Raw genomic sequence first — 19,905 nt, forward strand, 5'->3', positions numbered from 1 at the left:
CTGACAAGCAGAGCGTTGTTGTTGTTTTTTGTAGCAGGAACTCCTTTGCATATTAGGCCACACACTCTTGGTGTAGCCAATCCTCCAAGAGCTTACAGGGCTCTTATTACAGGGCCTACTGTAAGCTCCGGGAGGATTAGCTACATCAGGGGTCTGTGGCCTAATATGCAAAGGAGTTCCTGCTACCAAAAAAAAGAAACCCTGCTCACAAGACTCCACAGCTTAGAGAAGAGGTTTCAAACTCATTTGTTATGAGGGACGGATATGACATAAATGAGACCTTGTTGGGCCGAGCCAGGCCGGGCCATGTGTGTTCCTATTTAAGATTAGGTAGCAGAGATATAAACTTTATAAAGGAAGCAAATACGACTAAAGGGTTTTTTTAAAAAAAAAACCCTTAAAATAAAATATACTTAAAACATTAGCACTTGTTGGTCTTAAAGGTGCTTTCTTTGTATTTCTCCCGTGGGATCCAGGGAACTGGACAAAGGAAGCTCTGGCTCTTTCCCTCCCTCCCTCCCTACGGAACCAGGAGGGGGAGAAGCCTCAGCCAATGGAGAAAACAGAGGTTTTGCTCTGTAGCTCCCGTGTGATTGAGCAAGCCTGGCGAAGCAAGCTGTTATGCAGAAGGAAGCAAGAGAGAGGGAGAAGGAAGCAGATGATGGCTAGTTGCTTGGGGGCCTGATAGGAGCCCTCCAGGGGCTTGATTTGGCTCCTGAGCCACATATTTGACACCCTTGGCTTAGAGAGAGCCCTGACCAGCATAACACTAACCCAGTCACTAAAAGAGACGGAACACATTTGGTGACAATGCTGGCTGTGATCATGCATGTATTTTCCCCAACCCCCCTCTCTTACTCCTTTAATTAATGAGCCAGGCTTACGCTAGAGAAGCTGCTCAATGCTGCTATCGGAATGTAGCACCGTTGAAAAATCACCGTTACTTCCCCATTAGGCGTCACTTTTGCACATTAGATTTCCAAAGTTTAGTTGTTTCCTGTATCCCTGTGAATATTTGGGGATAATGGTATGTAAACCACCTCTGGCAGCCCAAACCCCCATTGGTTATAATGGAGCAAGACTGCCAAGTCCTGTTGAGCGGAGAAGAGGCAAACTGTAGCAGAGGCTTAGAGCAACAACTGGCTTAATGACAGAGACACGAGGGTGGGGTTTTTTTTTCCTTTAGAAAACTTTACTTTTCTTAGGACACAAGCTTCATAGTCCGTTTAAACGGGCCTGTTTTAATTCCTTCGCAAACAGACAGGTTTGTGATTAGTATAAAAAAGCCAAATAATATGCATAGCCTCTGTGCAAATTTATCATCCAGAGCTTATGGCAGTCCCTGAGCTTCCCTGACAGTTTAAGATTAACTACTGGGTTGGAGTCCTATGAAGCCCATTTACGGGAAATGCATTTTCTCCCTCGGGGTATTTAGAAAGTTTCTTGTCAGTAAAAAGTATTCCCTTGTCTGTCTGAAATCCCCTCCAAAGTCTCATAACCCTAGAAAGATTATCATTAGCCAATGATGCTTCCTATCCTTTAACCGCCCTGAGACCAGCACAGTTTTGATATTAGCAGAAATGGATTTGGAGCCTGCCGCAACGAAGAAGCTGCTTTTCACATGGACTGCACAGGATGAAAAGTTGGGAAAGAGAAATCTCCATATTGCTCAGGCTGATGGTTCTCAAGTTTTCTGAAGTGGGACCTATTTCTCACCTTGCTCCGCCTTCCAAGACTCACTTTGGTGTAGTGGTTATGTGCATGATGTAATGGTTAAGTGCATGGACTCTGGTCTGGGAGAACTGGGGTTGATTCCCCACTCCTCCATTTGCAACTGCTGGAATGACCTTGGGTCAGCCATAGCTCTTGCAGAAATATCCTTGAAAGGGCAGCTTCTGTGAGAGCTCTCTCAGCCTCATCTAACTCACAGGGTGTCTGTTGTGCTGGAGGAAGATAAAGCAGATTGTAAGCTGCTCTGAGACTCTGAGATTCAGAGTGAAGAGCAGGGTATAAATCCAATTTTCTTCTTCTGTTCACAGGTTACAGTGAACAGACATACAATGCATGTACACTGCATGTACATGCGATCAAGTCACATTCAAATTATGGCGACCCCAGCAAGGGGCTCTCAAGTAGGGCTACCAGATCCCCAGTCTGGCCAGGGGATCCCCCTGGTCTTCAGAGCTTCAATCTTCCACTGGCCAGCTAGCCAGTGGGAGAAACCCAACTCCCCAAACAGGGACATTGCCATGCAACATCCCTGATGTGATGATGTTACTTGGAAATGACATCAACATGCTGGGGATGTAGCTTGATGACTTTTGGGGGGCAAACTCTATCATTTGTTGCAGAAAAACCATAGAGTTTTTGCCCAAAACCTAGAGTGTTGTGCACAACGTTGGCAATGCAATGACATCACTTCCAAGTGACATCATTGTTCCACATGAACTTTGCACATGTAGAAGATGACTCCTAGTGGCTCCAGGATCCCCTGCTAGTAGTGAGGTAGCACCTGGCAAGTTGACTTTCATGGCAAGCGAGAAGTAGAGGAGGCTGATTGTCATCTTTCTCTGTAGAGTACATTGCCATAGAGTTCGCCCTCCAAAGCAGCCATTTTCTATAGGGGAAACCAGTTGTAATGCTGGGAGATCTCCAGGCCCCACGTGGAGGCTGGAAACCCTTCCTGGGACATTGCAGTTATTTCTAACACTTTTGTTGAGCTGCTGTTTTATATTGTTGGTGTAACCTATTTTTATCTTCATTAGCTGCCTCAAAAGGTGTACATCAAAAAGCAGAATATTTAATTTTTCAATCTAATGAATCAATTAAATCAAGTAAAGGTCATGTTTATGGTTATTAAAACCATATTAAATCACGGGAACATGCTCTTCTCAATTTGTAATGTTTAAACATGTATTCAAGGTGGGAGATGAACATCCAGTTATCAGCTTCATCTAGGCCATGACTGCCAACCAGCGAGAGACCAGGAAGGTGGACATGGGAGGTGGGGTGCCGTTGGCAATGCCATGATGTCACTTCTGGGAAAAATCTGGAAGTGATGTCACAGATCTCTGGGAGAGGGCATTTTGGTTTGCATTTTCTTTTTTCTCCTCCCGTTGCTCTGAGCAGTGGCAGGAAATAGGAGCTATGGACAGGAAATCTACAAACCCTATCTGGGTCTTCAATCCTATCTTGACTTCAGTGGGCTTGAACCAACTCTGTATAGAACTGCACAGACACACCACTAGATTTGAAGAGGAGGAATCCCTGCAGTTTCTAGCTGGTTGTGCCAGCAGCCTAGGGTTGCCAAGTCCCCCACAGCCTCCAGCGGGGGACTGTTTTCACACAATGACATCACTCATAAGTGACGTCATCATGCTGCCAACATCGTACGCTGGTCACTCTAGGAGCTTCTGGGAAAACTCTACGGTTTTCCCAGACGCTCTAGCAATTTGGGAGGGGAAACTCTATGGTACCATAGAGTTTTCCTGGAAGTTCCTAGAATAGCCAGAGTATGATGTCACCAGTGCAATGATGTCACTTGCGAGTGATGTCATTGTGCCGGCGACATCAGGGGAAGATCCCCCACTGGTCCAATGTGGACTAGTGGGTTGGGAACTTCCAGGGTGGGAGAATCCCCGCCAGGCCTGGGAACTTGACAGCCCTACAGCATATGATAGAACCACAGAAGAGAACTGGAATTGCCTTTTAACAGTTTAAGTCACTCAGTCGCTACAATAACTATAAGCAGAGATTGTATACTTAATTGGCCTCTTTCTGCACCGTGAAAATACATTTAACTTTGTGATCGAACGAGATCTATACATCCATTACACACATTCCATGACAGCCTCCTTTTTAAAATTAATCCACAATTTCCAAAGTTCTAAATAACCTTAATTAAGAGACAGAGGAGGGATAGCTCAGAGGAGCCATTACTAACAGGTTGATTGAGTAGCTCATTACTTATCATTATGTAACTGGTCCAAGTTTTACTCAAAAGAGGATAAATTATTCCATTGCTGGCTCCAAAACCAGCAGAGAGACTTTTGTTTTTGAAGTCTAGCCATAAAGATTTTTAAAAAAAATAATAAAACACCAAAACAAAACCCCTCACGTGGGAGGGAAACGTGTAGGTACAGAATTTAAATTCATTATGTCTGGGGCCTTATTATTATCCCTAGAGCTAATACAATATCAATCACCAAACAAGATAAGGGTTATTCTGCTTGGTCAAGCCACATGGCCATTTGCTTCAAAGGCCTGTTTCCAGCCAGCTGCTTCTAGGAGGCCCATAAGGAACGCCTGAAGCCAATTATCATCCCCTACATTTTTCTCCTCAGCAACTGGCATTTACAGGCACTTCCCTATTAATCATAGACTGAACAAATATTACACAGTTCGGTCAATACCAAGATAATCTAGAACAGGGGTGTCAAACAGGCGTCCTGGAGGGCTAAATCAGTCACCCGGAGGGTTCCTATCAGGCCGCCATCAACTGACTGTCATCTGCTTCCTTCTTCTCTCTTGCTTCCTTCTGCGTCACAGCTTGTTTTGCCAGACTCTCTCAATCGCACAGCAGAGCTACTGAGCCAAGCCTCTCTTCCTTCTATTGGTTGAGGCTCCTCCCCCTCCTGGTCCCCTGGGGAAGGAAGGAAAGTGCCAGAGCTTCTTTTGCCCAGTTCCCTGGATCCCAAGAGAGAAATACAAAGAAAGCACCTTTAAGACCAATGAGTGCTAATATTTTAAGCATGTCTTATTTAACTGTGTTTGTGTTCTTTATAAAGTTTATATCTCTGCTACCTAATCTTAAATAGGTACACACTTGGCCTGGCCCAACCCAACATGGTCTGGCCCGACAAGGTCTCATTTATGTCAGATTCGGCCCTCATAACAAATGAGTTCGACACCCCTGGATGGTTGCCCGAGGGTTGCCAGTTTCCAGGTGGTGGCTGGAACTCTTCTGGAATTATAACTGATCTTCAAGTAGCAGAGATTAGGTCCCCTGGAGAATATGCAAAAACCAAAGGGGTCTTAGCATCTCAACTAAGCAAGTAGATATCAGCCAAGTTTCAAGATATAATACAAATACCTCTCAAATTTCTCTTTATGTCAATCATATATAACTATGTTGTTGTTGTTGTTCAGTCGCACAGTTGAGTCCGACTCTTTGCGACCCCATGCACCAAGTCATGCCAGGCGCTCCTGTCTTCCACTAACCTCCGAAATCTGCTCAAATTCGTGTTTGTTACATCAGTAACACTGTCCAGCCATCTCATCTTTTGCCGTCCCCTTCTTCTTTTGCCTTCTGTCTTTTCCAGCATCAGGGTCTTCTCCAGGGAGTGCTCCCTTCTCATTTGGTGACCAAAGTATTTGAGCTTCAGCTTCAGCATCTGGCCTTCCAGGGAACAGTCAGGGTTGATTTCCCTTAGGACTGACTGATTTATTATTCAGTATCAAAATTAGGCTACACATAGAAGTCATTCGCAATATACATCAGAATTGTAACAATATCCCAGTTGCATGAATGGATCAATGCAACACATCTCCATTGTCCCCCCAATAACTTTCATTCGTAGTACAAAATTGCTCATAAGTCCACACATTTCCAATGAAGGGGCAAAAGACAATGAATTCGTTCAGCCTTCACAAGACACCCATTGACGTTTCAATTAATATCCTCCTTGGTTTTTAGGCTTTTAAATGGAACCTGATTTCAAACCTGAGATTGAAAGCTGTGGACTTTGTGTCTGAAGAAACTGAAATGGCTGCTTCGAAGGATGGACTCTATAGCGTTATACCCTGCTGAGGCCCTTCCCCTTCCCAAATCCTGCCCTCTCCTGGCACCACCCCCAAAGTCTCTAGGTAGTTTCCAACACAGGCCTGGCAACCCTATATCTAAGTGAATTAAATAAGCAGATCCAAGAGACAGAATGACCCTCACCTAGATAGCCCAGGCAAGACCGATCTTATCAGATCTTGGAAGCTAAGCAGGGTCAACTCTGGCAAGTACCTGAATGGGAGACCTTCAAGGAATACCAGCAGTCGGGAGGACAGGGGCAGGCTTTATTCTGCCACCTCTCTGAATATCCTCCATGCCTTGAGTAATGTGTTCTTTGGAAATTAATCAGAACACTGAAAGAAGACTTTCAAATGCACTAATTTATAAAGTGACAATTACTCACTCACAAAACAAATATATTTATATAAACAAAACAGCAATAAAGAATTATTCCCATAGGGTATCATGGAGAATTGATCTGCGGGTATCTGGGGCTCTGGGGGGGGGGCTGTTCTTTGAGGTAGAGGCACCAAATTTTCAGTATAGCATTCAGTGCCTCTCCCCCAAAGTACCCCCCCAAGTTTCAAAAAGATTGGACCAGGGGGTCCAATTTTATGAGCCCCAAAAGAAGATGCCCCTATCTGCCATTATTTCCTATGGAAGGAAGGCATTGAAAAGGTGTGTGGTGTGTGGTCCCTTTCAGTGTGATGGCCAGAACTCCCTTTGGAGTTCAATTATGCTTGTCACACCCTTGCCCCTGGTTGAACTTGGCAACCCTAATGCCCAGTGGGATCTCACCCTTAGGTACGTTGCCATAGCTCAGCTCAGCTTCAACCACTGCCCTATGAGCAATGTTCCCCCTAAGCTGTGGAGTCTTGTGAGCCAAAATTCTACTTTGTGAGCTACTGGCATTGAAGTTGTGCGCTACTGCATCAATTAGTTTGCTCCAGAGCTATTTTTCCTGAGCTAAGACAGAAATGTGTGAGCTGGAGCCAAAAAAAAAAAACCTGAGAGCTAGCTCACACTAACTAGGCTTAGAGGAAAAACTGTCTATGAGCCATCTGCAGATAACCGTATTTTCCTCCTTTATAAGGTTGTTGCAGGAAGAATCTGATAATATGTAAGAAGTGCTTGTGACGCTACTGGGTTGAATGCAAAGGCAAATCAGAAAGATTACTACCAAGTTTCCTGGAAAATTCTTTCAAGCCTACAAAATTCATACCACCAATACCAACATAAACACAAGGGGGGGGGACCCCAAGCTGTATCATATAAATGACTTAAAGGTTATTTGACTAAACAAATTCCCCACTTTTAGATTAATCTTTTGTAATGCATGAATGTTCAGATGGTGAAATATCCAGAACTATTCTTCTCTTACACTTAGCAGCGTTCATAATGGTAATCATTTGCTTTTCAAACAAGCTTTGAGAAGGGAAAACACATTAAAATGATCACAATGAAGCCGCCAGGGTATTCTGACTACCATTGGAATATCAAAGAATTTCGCAAGCACGGAGGATTTATTGTCATCTGAAAACATTCAAATGTTAATGATACCAATCTGAAATGGGGCACACTCTCCCTTTGATTAGATGCAATGCATCAGCCTGACACTCTTAATACTTTTTCAGTTAGGCTGAAAAATAAAATCAATTTTAAATTACATTACACAGTGTGCCTGCTGGTTAATCTGGAAATTAAATTATTTCCTTATAAAGATGATCAACTGGGGAAGTGTAAATAGCCCAAAAAGAAGTACCCCCCCCCACACACACAAAAAATTGCTTTTAAAAAATAGGTGCTGGATTTTTTGGGCGAAGCCTCAGGTGACAAAATTAATCTCACCTAATCAGAAGTGTTAAGAGCTCAGTGGCGCAGAGTGGTAAAACTGCGGTACTGCAGTCGGAGCCCTCTGCTCACGACCTGAGTTCGATCCCAGCGGAAGCTGGTTCAGGTAGCCGGCTCCAGGTTGGTTCAGCCTTCTGAGGTCGGTAACATGAGTACCCAGCTTGCTGGGGGGGAAGTGTAAATGACTGGGGAAGGCAATGGCAAACCACCCTGTAAAACATCTGCCGTGAAAACGTTATGATGCGACGTCACCCCAGAAAAAAACAACTGGTGCATGCACAGGGGACTACCTTTACCTTTTTAATCAGAAGTGTTAGGTTTTGAGGGCGGGGTATACAGAGAGCTGATTGTTAAGACAGCCACCTGATAAAGCGCCAGCTTGTTACTGAATACCAGAGACCAATTTCACACTAGGCTTGTTCCGGGTGGAGAGCCCCTTTGCTCCCAGTGCTTCTCTCAGTTTTCGCACAAGCTGCCCCAGAGCAGTGAGTTGGCGTGCTGCTTTCCTGCAGCAAGCAAAATCCTCTTACAAACGGGGGACAAGTCCAGCAGGGGACTTTTTCGCATGCACTTCACGCGCGCAACATGATGACGTCACCGCAAGTGACGTCATTGTGCAATATCACGTGCCAGCCACCCCAGACGTTTCTGGGAAAGCTCTATGGTTTTCTCTCCCAAATTGCTAGAGCGTCCGGGGAAACCATAGAGTGTCTGTCTGGGACAGTGATGCTCTGTATTCTTGGTGCTTGGGGAGCAACAGTGGGAGGACTTCTAGTGTCCTGGCCCCACTGATGGACCTCCTGATGGCACCTGGGTTTTTTTGCCACTGTGTGACACAGAATGTTAGACTGGAAGGGTCATTGGGCTGATCCAACATGGCTTCTCTTATGCTCTTATGTTCATAAGTCAGCTGCGCCTTGATATCGCTTTCCACCAACGCTTTGAAGAAATAAATACACCTGGGGAAAAAATCTAATTGCAGTCTGGTTAATATCCTATGTACAGCCTGCAGTAGCACCGCCACTGCCACACCAGGCTGGCAGTAAGATTATGGCTCAGTTCAGATATAAGACAATGACAATGACAAGTTACAAAGATCAGTTCTCCTGGAGAAAATGGCTGCTTTGGAGGGTGGATTCTGTCATGGAGTTTCTATGGCAATCTGGCCCACTGAGGTCCCTCCCCCCTGCCCAAAAAAGTGTCCTCCCCAAGCACTGCCACAAAATCTTCAAGGATTTCTCAAACCCTAGCTGTAGTTAGGGTTGCCAATCCCCAGGTGGGGGCAGGGGATCCCCTGGATTGGAGGTCCTCCCCCCACTTCAGGGTCATCAGAAAGCGGGGGAGGGGAGGGAAATGTCTGCGGGGAACTCTATTATTCCCGACGGTGACTTATTTCCATAGGAAATAATGGAGAATTGATCTGTGGGTATCTGGGGTGGGGCTGTTTTTTGATGTAGAAGCACCAAAGTTTCGGCATCACATCCAGTGCCTCTCCCCAAAATTTCCCCCAAGTTTCAAAAGAATTGGGCCAGGGGGTTCAATTCTATGAGCCCCAAAAGAAGGTGCCCCTATCTATTATTTCCTATGGAAGGAAGGCATTTAAAAGGTGTGCAGTCCCTTTTATATGTGACAGCCAGAACTCCCTTTGGAGTTCAATTATGCTTGCCACACCCTGGTTCCTGGCTCCACCCCAATGTCTCCTGGCTCCACCCCCAAAGTATCCTGACTCCACCCCCCAAAGTCCCCAGATATTTCTTGAATTGGACTTGGCAACCCTAGGTGCAGTGAAGATCAAATAACAAAGACTGAGGGCACTTTCACACACACTAAATAACACACTTTCAATCTACTTTCAATTCACTTTGCAACTGGATTTTACTGTGTGGAATGGCAAAATTCACTTGCCAATGGTTGCTGAAGTGGATTGAAACTGCATTATTTAGCACGTGTTAAAGCACCCTGAAAGACCAAGCCACCCATAATTTCTTGGCGAAACAGTGAGATAGAAACAAGCTAGATACTTGCTGGCAGTAAAACACGCAGGAGTCTGTTATCGTGTGAAATAGTGAACTAATTCCTAAGCTTAAGAAGATAGCTATAGCCTTAGATTTTAAAGACGGATTGCAACATTTCGGTTGCAATCAGACACGCTAAATATTGTACTTTTAATCCACTTCCAATGCAATTTCCAACTGGGTTTTGCCAGTTCACACAGTAAAATCCAGTTGGAAAGTGCATTCAAAGTGGATTGAAAGTGCATTATTTAGTGTGTGTGATCGCAGCCATCCTGCCACAGCTGCTTTCATTCCTATCCATGTCCCCTGACCCAACACTCCCCAGAATTTAGTTTCCCCGTTCTCCTTGGCAAAACAATGAAAAGAAAAAAGTCCCAAATCTTCCCCTGTTCCAGTTTGTACATTTATGTGCCATTAGTTAATTTTAACCATGTCACAAGCCTTAAATATATGAAATGAGGAGAATCTAACAAAGATATGACACGATTGTCATTAGACATTGAGCCTGTAATTTTATAACTGCAACAAGCATGCTTGTACTTACAGCAGGCATTGACTGCCATCTTCTGGAGTCTCTGAAAATGGCTTTGTGCCATCCTGACTTGGAGGGTGAAAGCTTTAGCCCAGGGGTGGCCAAACTCGTTTAATGTAAGAGCCGCATAGAATAAATGGCAGATGTTTGAGAGCCACAAGAATAAACGTCGGATGTTTAAGGGAAGGAAGGAAGGAAAATAGAGGAGGGAGAGAGGAGGAGGGGAGAGGTGGAAAAGAAAACACTTTTAACTATAAATGTATTCTCCAAACCACCCGCTGGCTTGGCTTGGAGAAGTGATTTAAAGAGAGAAATGCCTTCTCCAAGCCCACTGATAGGGCAGTGGAGGTTTCAAGAGCCACACAGTATGTGTAAAAGAGCCGCATGTAGCTCCCGAACCTCAGCTTGGCCACCCCTGCTTTAGCCTGATCTCATCAGAACTCAAAAGCTAAGCAGGGTTAGTATTTGGGTGTGAGACCTCCAAGGAAGTTCAGGGTTGCTATCCACAGGCAGGCCGTGACAAACCCCCTCTGAACGTCTCTTGCCTCGAAAACTTTACAGTGTCATAAGTCAGCTGTGACCTGACAGCAAAAGAGAGAAGGAAAAGAAAAAAGCTCAGTGCGGCCATCCCAAGTCCAAAAACTGGACAATCTGGTCCTATGTGCAGCACAGAATGAGTCTGTAGGAATGAGGTCAGGTAGTAGAATTCAGGGCTGTACAACTTCACATTCCAAGTAGAGAGATCATAGAACTCAGGGCTTTTTTTTTTTTTTGAGCAAGAACACACAGGAATGCAGTTTTAGCTGGCTTGGCATCAGGGGGTGTGGCCTAGTATGTAAATGAGTTCCTGCAGGGCTTTTTCCACAAAGAAGACCTGTATGAAACAATGGTGATGTCAGGGGGTGTGGCCAAATATGCACATGAGTTCCTGCTGGGCTTTTTTTAAACAAAACAAAACAAAAAAAGCCATGATAGTACTGAACCCTCTCCGTCATCCCCATACAAAACAACCCTCCTTACGTGTATTAAAAATATAATAAACAAGCACATTAGAACAAAAGATTTAGCACAGCTCCTGTTCTTGATGTATTCCTTTATGGTGTGAAAGGAGGTTTCTGAATCTGGAGGAACGGTCCAGATTCTGAAGTGATACCGTCTAGGGTTCTACCGTCCTATTTTGCTTCATTCCGACGTCCTTCTCAAACTTGTTCTATCAGTGCAAGAAAAGGAGGGGGCAATAGACTGCTGGTAGAATAGAATGCTGCACAACAGACGACATGGGGAAATCACCAACAGACAATGGGCAAACTATGACAGCAGAAGAGGGAAGGAGTTGTCTGCCTCCTTTGTTGCTACTACTCAGGAGAGTATCCACACACCTGATTTGTGTGCAGAGCAGCTGACGGGGGAGCGTCACTCACTCGTGCAAAGCGTGCCGGTGCAATGATGTCACCCGGAAGTGATGTAATTGCACCAGGCATATCATTTTGGTATAAAACTCTATGGCGCCATAGAGTTTTATACCGAAATGTTAGTGCGTCCCTGCATGATATGCCTGGTCTGATTGCCTCAATTCCAGGTGACGTTATTGTGCCGGGCACATTGAGCACCAATGCAGCTCTTCAAGGGCAGGGCTCTCTTCACTGGCCAATCCTGTGCTGGCAGGTTGGGGCCCCAAAACTGGGGGAAACCCCGCCTCCAGTGGGAGGTTGGGAACCCTATATATGTGCATAATATTTTTAGTACCCAAATGCAAAACCTTACATTTATCTCTACTAAATCGCACCTTGTTCACAACTGGCCTTTTTTTGCAGGGTTTCAATGGCTTTGAGGTTTTTGCAGAAAGCAGGGTTTAAATGGCTCCCAGTCATTTATACCAAACAACTGAGTGATGGTGGTCCCCGCCACTCAGCTGTTCAGAAACCCCTGCTTTCTACTCCCTGTGGCTCCTGGGAGCCATTTATACCCCTGCTTTCTGTTTCCCATGAAAAGCCATGGGAGCAGAAAGCAGGGGTTTCCAAACAGCTAAGCAGCGGTCCCCACCACTTAATTAGGGTTGCCAATCCCCAGGTGAGGGCAGGGGATCCCCCGGTTTGGAGGCCCTCCCTCCGTTTCAGGGTCGTCAGAAAGCGGGGGGAGGGGAGGGAAATGTCTTCTGGGAACTCTATTATTCCCTATGGAGATTTATTCCCATAGAAAATCATGGAGAATTGATCCGCGGGTATCTGGGGCTCTGGGGGAGCTGGTTTTTTGGGTAGAGGCACCAAATTTTCAGTATAGCATCTAGTGCCTCTCCCCAAAATACCCCCCAAGTTTCAAAAAGATTGGACCAGGGGGTCCAATTCTATGAGCCCCAAAAGAAGGTACCCCTATCCTTCATTATTTCCTATGGAAGGAAGGAATTGAAAAGGTGTGCCGTCCCTTTAAATGTGATGGCCAGAACTCCCTTTGGAGTTCAATTATGCTTGTCACAGTCTTGATCTTGGCTCCACCCCCAAGGTCTCCTGGCTCCACCCCCAAAGTCCCCAGATATTTCTTTAATTGCACTTGGCAACCCTACACCTAATATGCCCACCACTCTCACCTGTCTTGCATAGTGACTAACCAGTTCCTCTGGAGGGTTAACAACACGTCACAGAGGCTGAGGCCTTCCCCTGATGTTGTCTCCTGGTTCCAGGATTCAGTGCCTCTGAATGTGGAGGTTCCCCTCAGTCACCACAGCTACTAGCTATCGATAATCTTCCATTAATCTATCTAATCCTCTTTTAAAGTCCTTTATTCCTGTGAACTCTGGCAGCAAATTACACATTTTAACCTCTGTCTGCAAGCCTCAAATTCAGCAGGCGCTCACAAGAGCTCAGCTCCTGAACCTTTCTAAGGGTTCCCCCTCCTCCTCCCCACCTACCTTGTCCATTGAATAGCAGGTGCAGCTGCATAACAATCCCTGGATTAGGAGAGGGGGCAGCCCCCAGCGCACTCCATTTGCCCCCCCCCCGCCGCAGTCCGTTCACCCCTCCCCCGTTGCTGCCCCCCTGGCACGCTCTGCTCACCCCCTCCCCTCACTGCCACCGCAGCTCTCCCCCGGCACACTCTGCTGGGCACCCCCCCCCCGCCGCCGCCCTACCAGCTTCTCCCAGCCTGCACGTTTCATTAAAAGACAGATGGAGGAGGTATCTCCCCCCTCCTTTCACTCAATCACCATCTTTTAACGAAACGTGCAGGCGCGGGCTGGGAGAAGCTGGTAGGGTGCAGTTTTAGTTTCAGTGAACTTGAGGGGGGCAAGTGAGCAGAGCGCAGTGGGACAGAAGGGGCGGCAACGGGCCGGAGGGGGCTGGCAGTGACCACAGTGGGGGGGGGGGGGTAGGGAGGCAAACTCTCCAGTTGTCTTGGGCACCGGAGGAGGGATAGCCTAATTCGGCACACCTAGCCTCTCGCCGCCCTAGGCAACAGCCTAGTTTGCCTAGTGGGCAAGCCGGCCCTAGGTGCTCCAGCCCCCTAACCATCTTGGTTGCCCTCCTCTGAACTTTTTCCAGCTCTGAAATGTCCTTTTGGAGATACAGTGACCAGAACTGTACACAGGATTCCAAATGAGGCCATACCATAGATCTATACAGGGGCATTACAATATTGGCTGTTTTATTCTCAATCCCTTTCGTAATAATCCCTAACAGAGAGTTTCACGGATTTCCCACTAGCCTTATGTCGCTCTCACTCTCCTCTTCTCCATGGGGCTTCGGTCAGATTTCACACTATCTGCCCTGGGGCCGCAACTAGCTCCGCCTCTTCCGCGCAACAAACAAGATCCTCTAAAAACCAGTTTCTGTTCGCCACACGCAAAAGGCAAAGCTAGTTGCAGCCCCGGGGCAGATAGTGTGAAATCCAACGGAAGCCCCGCAGAGAAAAGGAGCGTGAGAGCGACATAAGACTAGTGGGAAATCGGTCTTTGTCTTTTTCACCACTGCAGCACATGGGGTTGACACTTTAATTGAGCTGTCCACTAGGACCTGAAGATCTTTTTTCACGACTCCGAGAGCCAGTTTAGTGTAGTAGTTAAGTGTGCAGACTTATCTGGGAGAACTGGGTTTAATTCCCCACTCCTCCACATACACCTGCTGATGTGACCTTGGGTCAGCCACAAGTTCTTTCAGAGCTGTTCTGCTCAAGGGCAGTAGTGGGAGAGCTCTCTCAGCCCCACCTACTTCACAGGGGGGAAGGGGAAGGATATTGTAAGCCACTCTGGGACTCCTTTGGATAGTGAAGGATGGGGTATAAATCCAATCTCTTCTTCTTGGTCTCAGCAAGTTTAGACTCCACTAGCCTGTACTAGATTCACACTTCAGCGTATGAGCTAGCAGTAACTCTAAGTTACACATTTTCAGATGTGTAAATGGGCTTTCCAAACAACATCCATTTGATCTCTGGCTTTGAATTTTGATGTCATTTGACTCTTTAATTGTAAACGATTGCAGACCCCATTCTCAGTGAATGTGGAAACTGAGCCAACATTTGACTGGCATACAAGAGAGCCAGATGTTACGGTAGAGTGTCCAGTACGGACTAGGGTTGCCAATAACCGGGGGGGGGGGGCGGGTCTCTGCCTTTAAGATGTGGAAATGGGCAGCTGAAGTTTTCTTTTTGTTGTCAGTCCTCATATAGAGTTGGAACTCCCCAACCAGCTGTGAAGCTTACTCATTTAATATCTGTCACAATTTTGTGCTGAAGTTCTCGAAAATGAGAAAATGTATTATTTGTAGATTATAACTTGCCCAATGCCAGCAGAGAACCTCACCACTAGACGGCCTGGGCAAAGATACTCTCTCTCAGAAGCATTGTGGGGTACAATTTTCCATCGACTGCTATGCAGAATGACCACAAAAATGAACTTGCTTGTTTGCCAGGGCTTTTGAGGGGGGTTGAATGACAGCCATCTTGTAAGGAGAGATTCGTGGTTTGTTATTTTATTCTGCTTTTAACTGGAATTTTAAAAAGTATTATTGAAGATGCTTTGAGCCACAAGGAAAGGCAGGGTATAAATGTTTCAATAAACAAATAAAACTGGGCTCCCAAAAGGAGAACGGACATGGAACCTCCCTGCCAAGATTCTGTACAGGGGCTTGAGAAGTCTAATTTCACCTTCCTCTCTCCCTTTATTTCACAAAAGCCTAGTCTACGGCCTGCAGAGAAATGAAGTGGCAAAGTGGTATTGTGTTACACTGGACTGTACCACTTCAGGCTATAGGGGAGGGATGGTATACTGGATGGTACACGGGACTGTACAACTTCAGGCTGCAGGGGAGGGATGTTGGTTTCAAATTTCCCACACAAAATGCCATACAAGGAAAGTAGCACTGGAGGCAAAAGGCTAGTCTGGGGTTCTTGGCCTTTTTGAACTTGCAGGCACTCTTGGAGTTCTGACACAAGGCAGTGGGCACCATCACAAAATGGGGGTCAAAGGGGATGGAGCCACTCACAAAATGGCTGCCACAGGAGGCAGAGCCAACCACAACATATCCAGGAATGAGGTTAGATGTTACTCTAAGGCTGAGATCACACACATTAAATAATGCACTTTACAACTGGATTTTACTGCGTGAATTGGCAAAATCTAGTTGGAAAGTGCATTCAAAGTACATTGAAAGTGCATTATTTAGCGTGTGATCGCAGCCTAATAGTACCTCTTCGACATTTCAAGCAGAATCTCCATTTCACAGGATGCCTTTAAATCCATACAACCAATCAGAAGCTCTTCTGGACCTACATAGTCCCACCTACTTTCTAAAAACATTTGACCAGGAAAGGGGCTGGTGGGTACTGGGACCCCTTAGCTAGATTATATCCTTTTGATGGCTGGTTTGCATAGCAGAAGGGGGAGGCTGCCTTAGGAATCAGGTCCACACAACGCCCATATTAGTACAGAAAAGTAGGAGCAAGCATTCTAGCTGTCCATCTAGGCTAGGATGGAGAGAGGTACTGAGAGCACATCTTGCCCTCATGGAGGCTAGGTGAAGAAGGGAAGAAGAAGCCAGAAGGAAATCCTTTAGAGTTGTAATTTAAGTAAACGAAGAAAATGCAGGAAAGATACAAAGGAAATGGAGCTATCTAGCTTGCTAGCTTTGCTGTCCACTCTGGAGTGCACAGTACAAAGAAACATGGTACAGCCCTTCCCTTCCAGCATCTTTCCTCTGATGTACTCTTTAAAAATTTGCAGTGAGTTTTTACATGGGGGGGATTATGAAACTGGCTAGCAATGTTCCCCCTAAACTGCAGTCCTGTGAGCAAAAATTCTACTTTGTGAGCTCCTGGCATTAAAGTTGTGAGCTACTGCATAAATTAGTGTGCTCTGGGTCCATCCTTCCTGAGCTAAGACAAAAATGTGTGAGCTGGAGGTTCAAAATCTGTGAGCTAGCTCACACTAACTCAGCTTAGAGGGAACACTGCTGGCTAGTGCTTTTGAAATAATGCTACATTCTTGAAATAATGATATATTTGAGGCCATAATGTTAATTCTGATGTACATATGAAGCTATTTTGTTGTTTTCATTTTTTTAGAAATGCTCTTAAAACACTCTCTGATTTAAATTTGACTATGATAATAGCAAACTACTTATAATAATGAATGTTAATAATAGTAATTAATGGCAATAAATGTTAGATTTTAATAATAGACATAGTATGTAGAAACTACCCACTATTATGTATCTTAAATGTTTATGCTGAATGTTATATATTTACTGATGTTATTCATCCTTGTGATGAATAAATAATAGGAAGGAAGGAAGGAAGGAAGGAAGGAAGGAAGGAAGGAAGGAAGGAAGGAAGGAAGGAAGAAAGAAAGAAAGAAAGAAAGAAAGAAAGAAAGAAAGAAAGAAAGAAAGAAAGAAAGAAAGAAAGAAAGAAAGAAAGAAAGAAAGAAAGAAAGAGCGAGCAGGGGAGCGGGCTTGCTTTGACATATGATGTTGCCAGTGCTATGATGACATCACTTCCAGCAAGACCTGACACAAAGGTCACTGTGCCACTGCTGACGTTCTAGCATTCAGACGTCCCACAGCCTCAGAATTTCAATGGATGGGTTTCTGTGTACATTCTGTCTTCTGATTTCAAAGGGCTACTGTCCACCAGATAATGCAAGGTGTGGCGGAACCAGCCCAATTCTGCTTTCAGACCCAGTCCCGTCAACTCCCTTTTGAGTTGCCAACTGTATGCCTTCCCCCCCCCCCCCGCCATTCCCTAGACTCCCGTTGCAGTAGCATGGTCTAAGGCGGTTGGGGAAACTATGTGGCAAGAGGGACTACCTTTTAAACAGACAAAACATTTATTTACAACATACAACTATATACAGATATTTTTTAAAAAAGATGAACAGAATGCATAGAGGAAAATGCTCCTCTCCCTAATATACAACTTGCCCTGACCATACCTTCCAAGACTATATTCCAACTCAAACTGAACTGTCAGCTTCCCCTGACAACTTTTAACTCAGGTTTTCCCACCCAAAATCTTCAATATAAAATCCAGTTCCCGCCCAGGAACTGGTTTACCTTCTAGCAGCATTCTGGGAGACCAGCCTGACAGACTTCCTGTCTCTCTAGGAGGCCTCCTCAGAATTGTTGTTCCCAGACAGGAGGGGAGGGTGGGGGGAGGAAGAGACTAGGCCCCAAAGCCTGCCTTCACTTTGAGAGACTCCTCCAGCCAATTCCCAGGGGGAAACACCAGCCAGAATGGCGTTTCTCCACACAAGGATTACCTGATCATTTAGCAATTCTTTTTTTAAACAATTATTTATGCAGCAATGAATCTATCAACCTTTGAGATGCCACAAGGCTCCTTCGTAAGGAAGGGGAGCAACTGTATTATCCATCCATTCAACTGCATTCTGTCAAGGAGATACAATCCCCTGCAATGCATTCTTGTTAGATATTTAATGAAAAAAATTAAAAATATATTTATATCCCATGAAACTGTGGGTTGTTTTACATGCACCCACCTTGTGCTGTTTAGGAACTAACTGCTCTGTATGTGTGTGCATGTGTCCTTATGTGCAAAAGCTAGCTTGCTTGTGGTGAATTGGCCTTGCGATCAGTACTGAGAATGATGACATTCTGTTCTGCACCATCTGCTGCTTCTTTTGTTCAGTGTCCTAGCTAATGCCACATTTTGAATTTTGCCTTTATCTCCAACATGATACTGCAAAGAACATCAGATTGTCAGTGTTTGTGCCTGCCATACAGGTGATTTCTGGTGTTCAGCAAGGTGTTCCCTGCTCCACTCTCCATCAGAAAACACACTTGGGCTAAACTTCAAAGCATGATTTAAGGAGGCATGGCAAACATGTCAGTAAATTTATCATTTGTCATCTAGTGACATTTCCACTGCACTGACCTCCAGAAATATACGCCTTCCAACTAGGGCTGCCAGGCCTTGCCGGACAATAGACAGAAGATTTAGGGGTGGAGGTATGGAGAGGTGTGACATTGTGTGCTCTATGTCACTTCCAGGGAAAACCAAGAACTGCCATGAGGTAACTCTAGGACAGGGCTGGCCAAACTTACTTAAGAGCCTCATAGAATAAGCATCAGATGTTTGCAAGCTGCAGGACATAAACGTCAGATGTTGGAAGGAAGAAAAATAGATGGGGGAGGAAGGAGAGGTGGAAAGAAAGCAATTTTAAATGCCTTCTCCAAGCCTGCCAACAGGCCGGTGGGGGCTTTGCTAGACATACAATACGTGTGAAAGAGCCACATGTGGCTCCTGAGCTGCAGCTTGGCCACCCCTGGGCTAGGAATTGCCAGGAACACTGTTGTTTTCCCATACAGCTACCTGACATCACTGGGTTTTCCCCAGAAGTGACATCGTGATGCACGTAATGGTTACTTAAAAAAAAAATCTGTCTCTGCTTGGAGTGGTAGTGGTAGGCACAGACAGCTACTGTTGGGAGGTCTCCTGCTTGCTTAACTGTTCCTTCAGGAACTCCAGCCGCACTGGTCAGACTGAGGGAAAGTCTGACTTCTGTTCCGGGATTGGAATAAACATGTCACACAAGAAACCATTTATTCTAGCAGATCCTACAGAATACATATACATCATCCAATCGTTTCAACTTGAATTCTGTTCAAATATCTGGCCCTAGTATTTCATTAGTGCTGCCTATAAAGCAATTCCATGATTACCATAGGTTTTAAATAAGGTTGTCAAGTTCCTGCTGGGGGCAGGAGAAACTGATTTCTATTGCCCAGGGCTTTTTTTTCCTGGGGGAACATGGGGGAATGGCATGTCAGAACCTCTTTGTGAAAATCAAATTCTCAAAAAATGTTGAGAAGTTCTCCTTCATTTCCCTCTTAAGAGTTCCAGCACCTTTCCTCCCCCCACGCCCCGAAAAAAGGCCCTACTATCGCCTGAAGACGAGCTGTAATCCCAGGACATCTCCAGCTAGGGTTGCCAAGTCCAACTAAAAAAACTTGGGGGGACTTTGGGGTGGAGCCAGGAGGCATCAGGGGTTGAGCCAGGAGCTAAGGGTGTGACAAGCACGACTGAACTCCGAAGAGAGTTCTGCCATCGCATTTAAAGGGCCCACACAGCTTTTAAATGCTTTCCCTCCATTGGATATAATGAAGGATAGGGGTACCTTCTTTGGGAGCTCAAAGAATTGGACCCCCTGGTTCAATCTTTTTGAAACTTGGGGGATGTTTTGAGGAGAAGCACTGGATGGTATGCTGAAAATTTGGTGC

This window comes from Heteronotia binoei, chromosome 16 (assembly GCF_032191835.1).
Source record: "Heteronotia binoei isolate CCM8104 ecotype False Entrance Well chromosome 16, APGP_CSIRO_Hbin_v1, whole genome shotgun sequence".
In the NCBI taxonomy this organism is placed as follows: domain Eukaryota; kingdom Metazoa; phylum Chordata; class Lepidosauria; order Squamata; family Gekkonidae; genus Heteronotia; species Heteronotia binoei.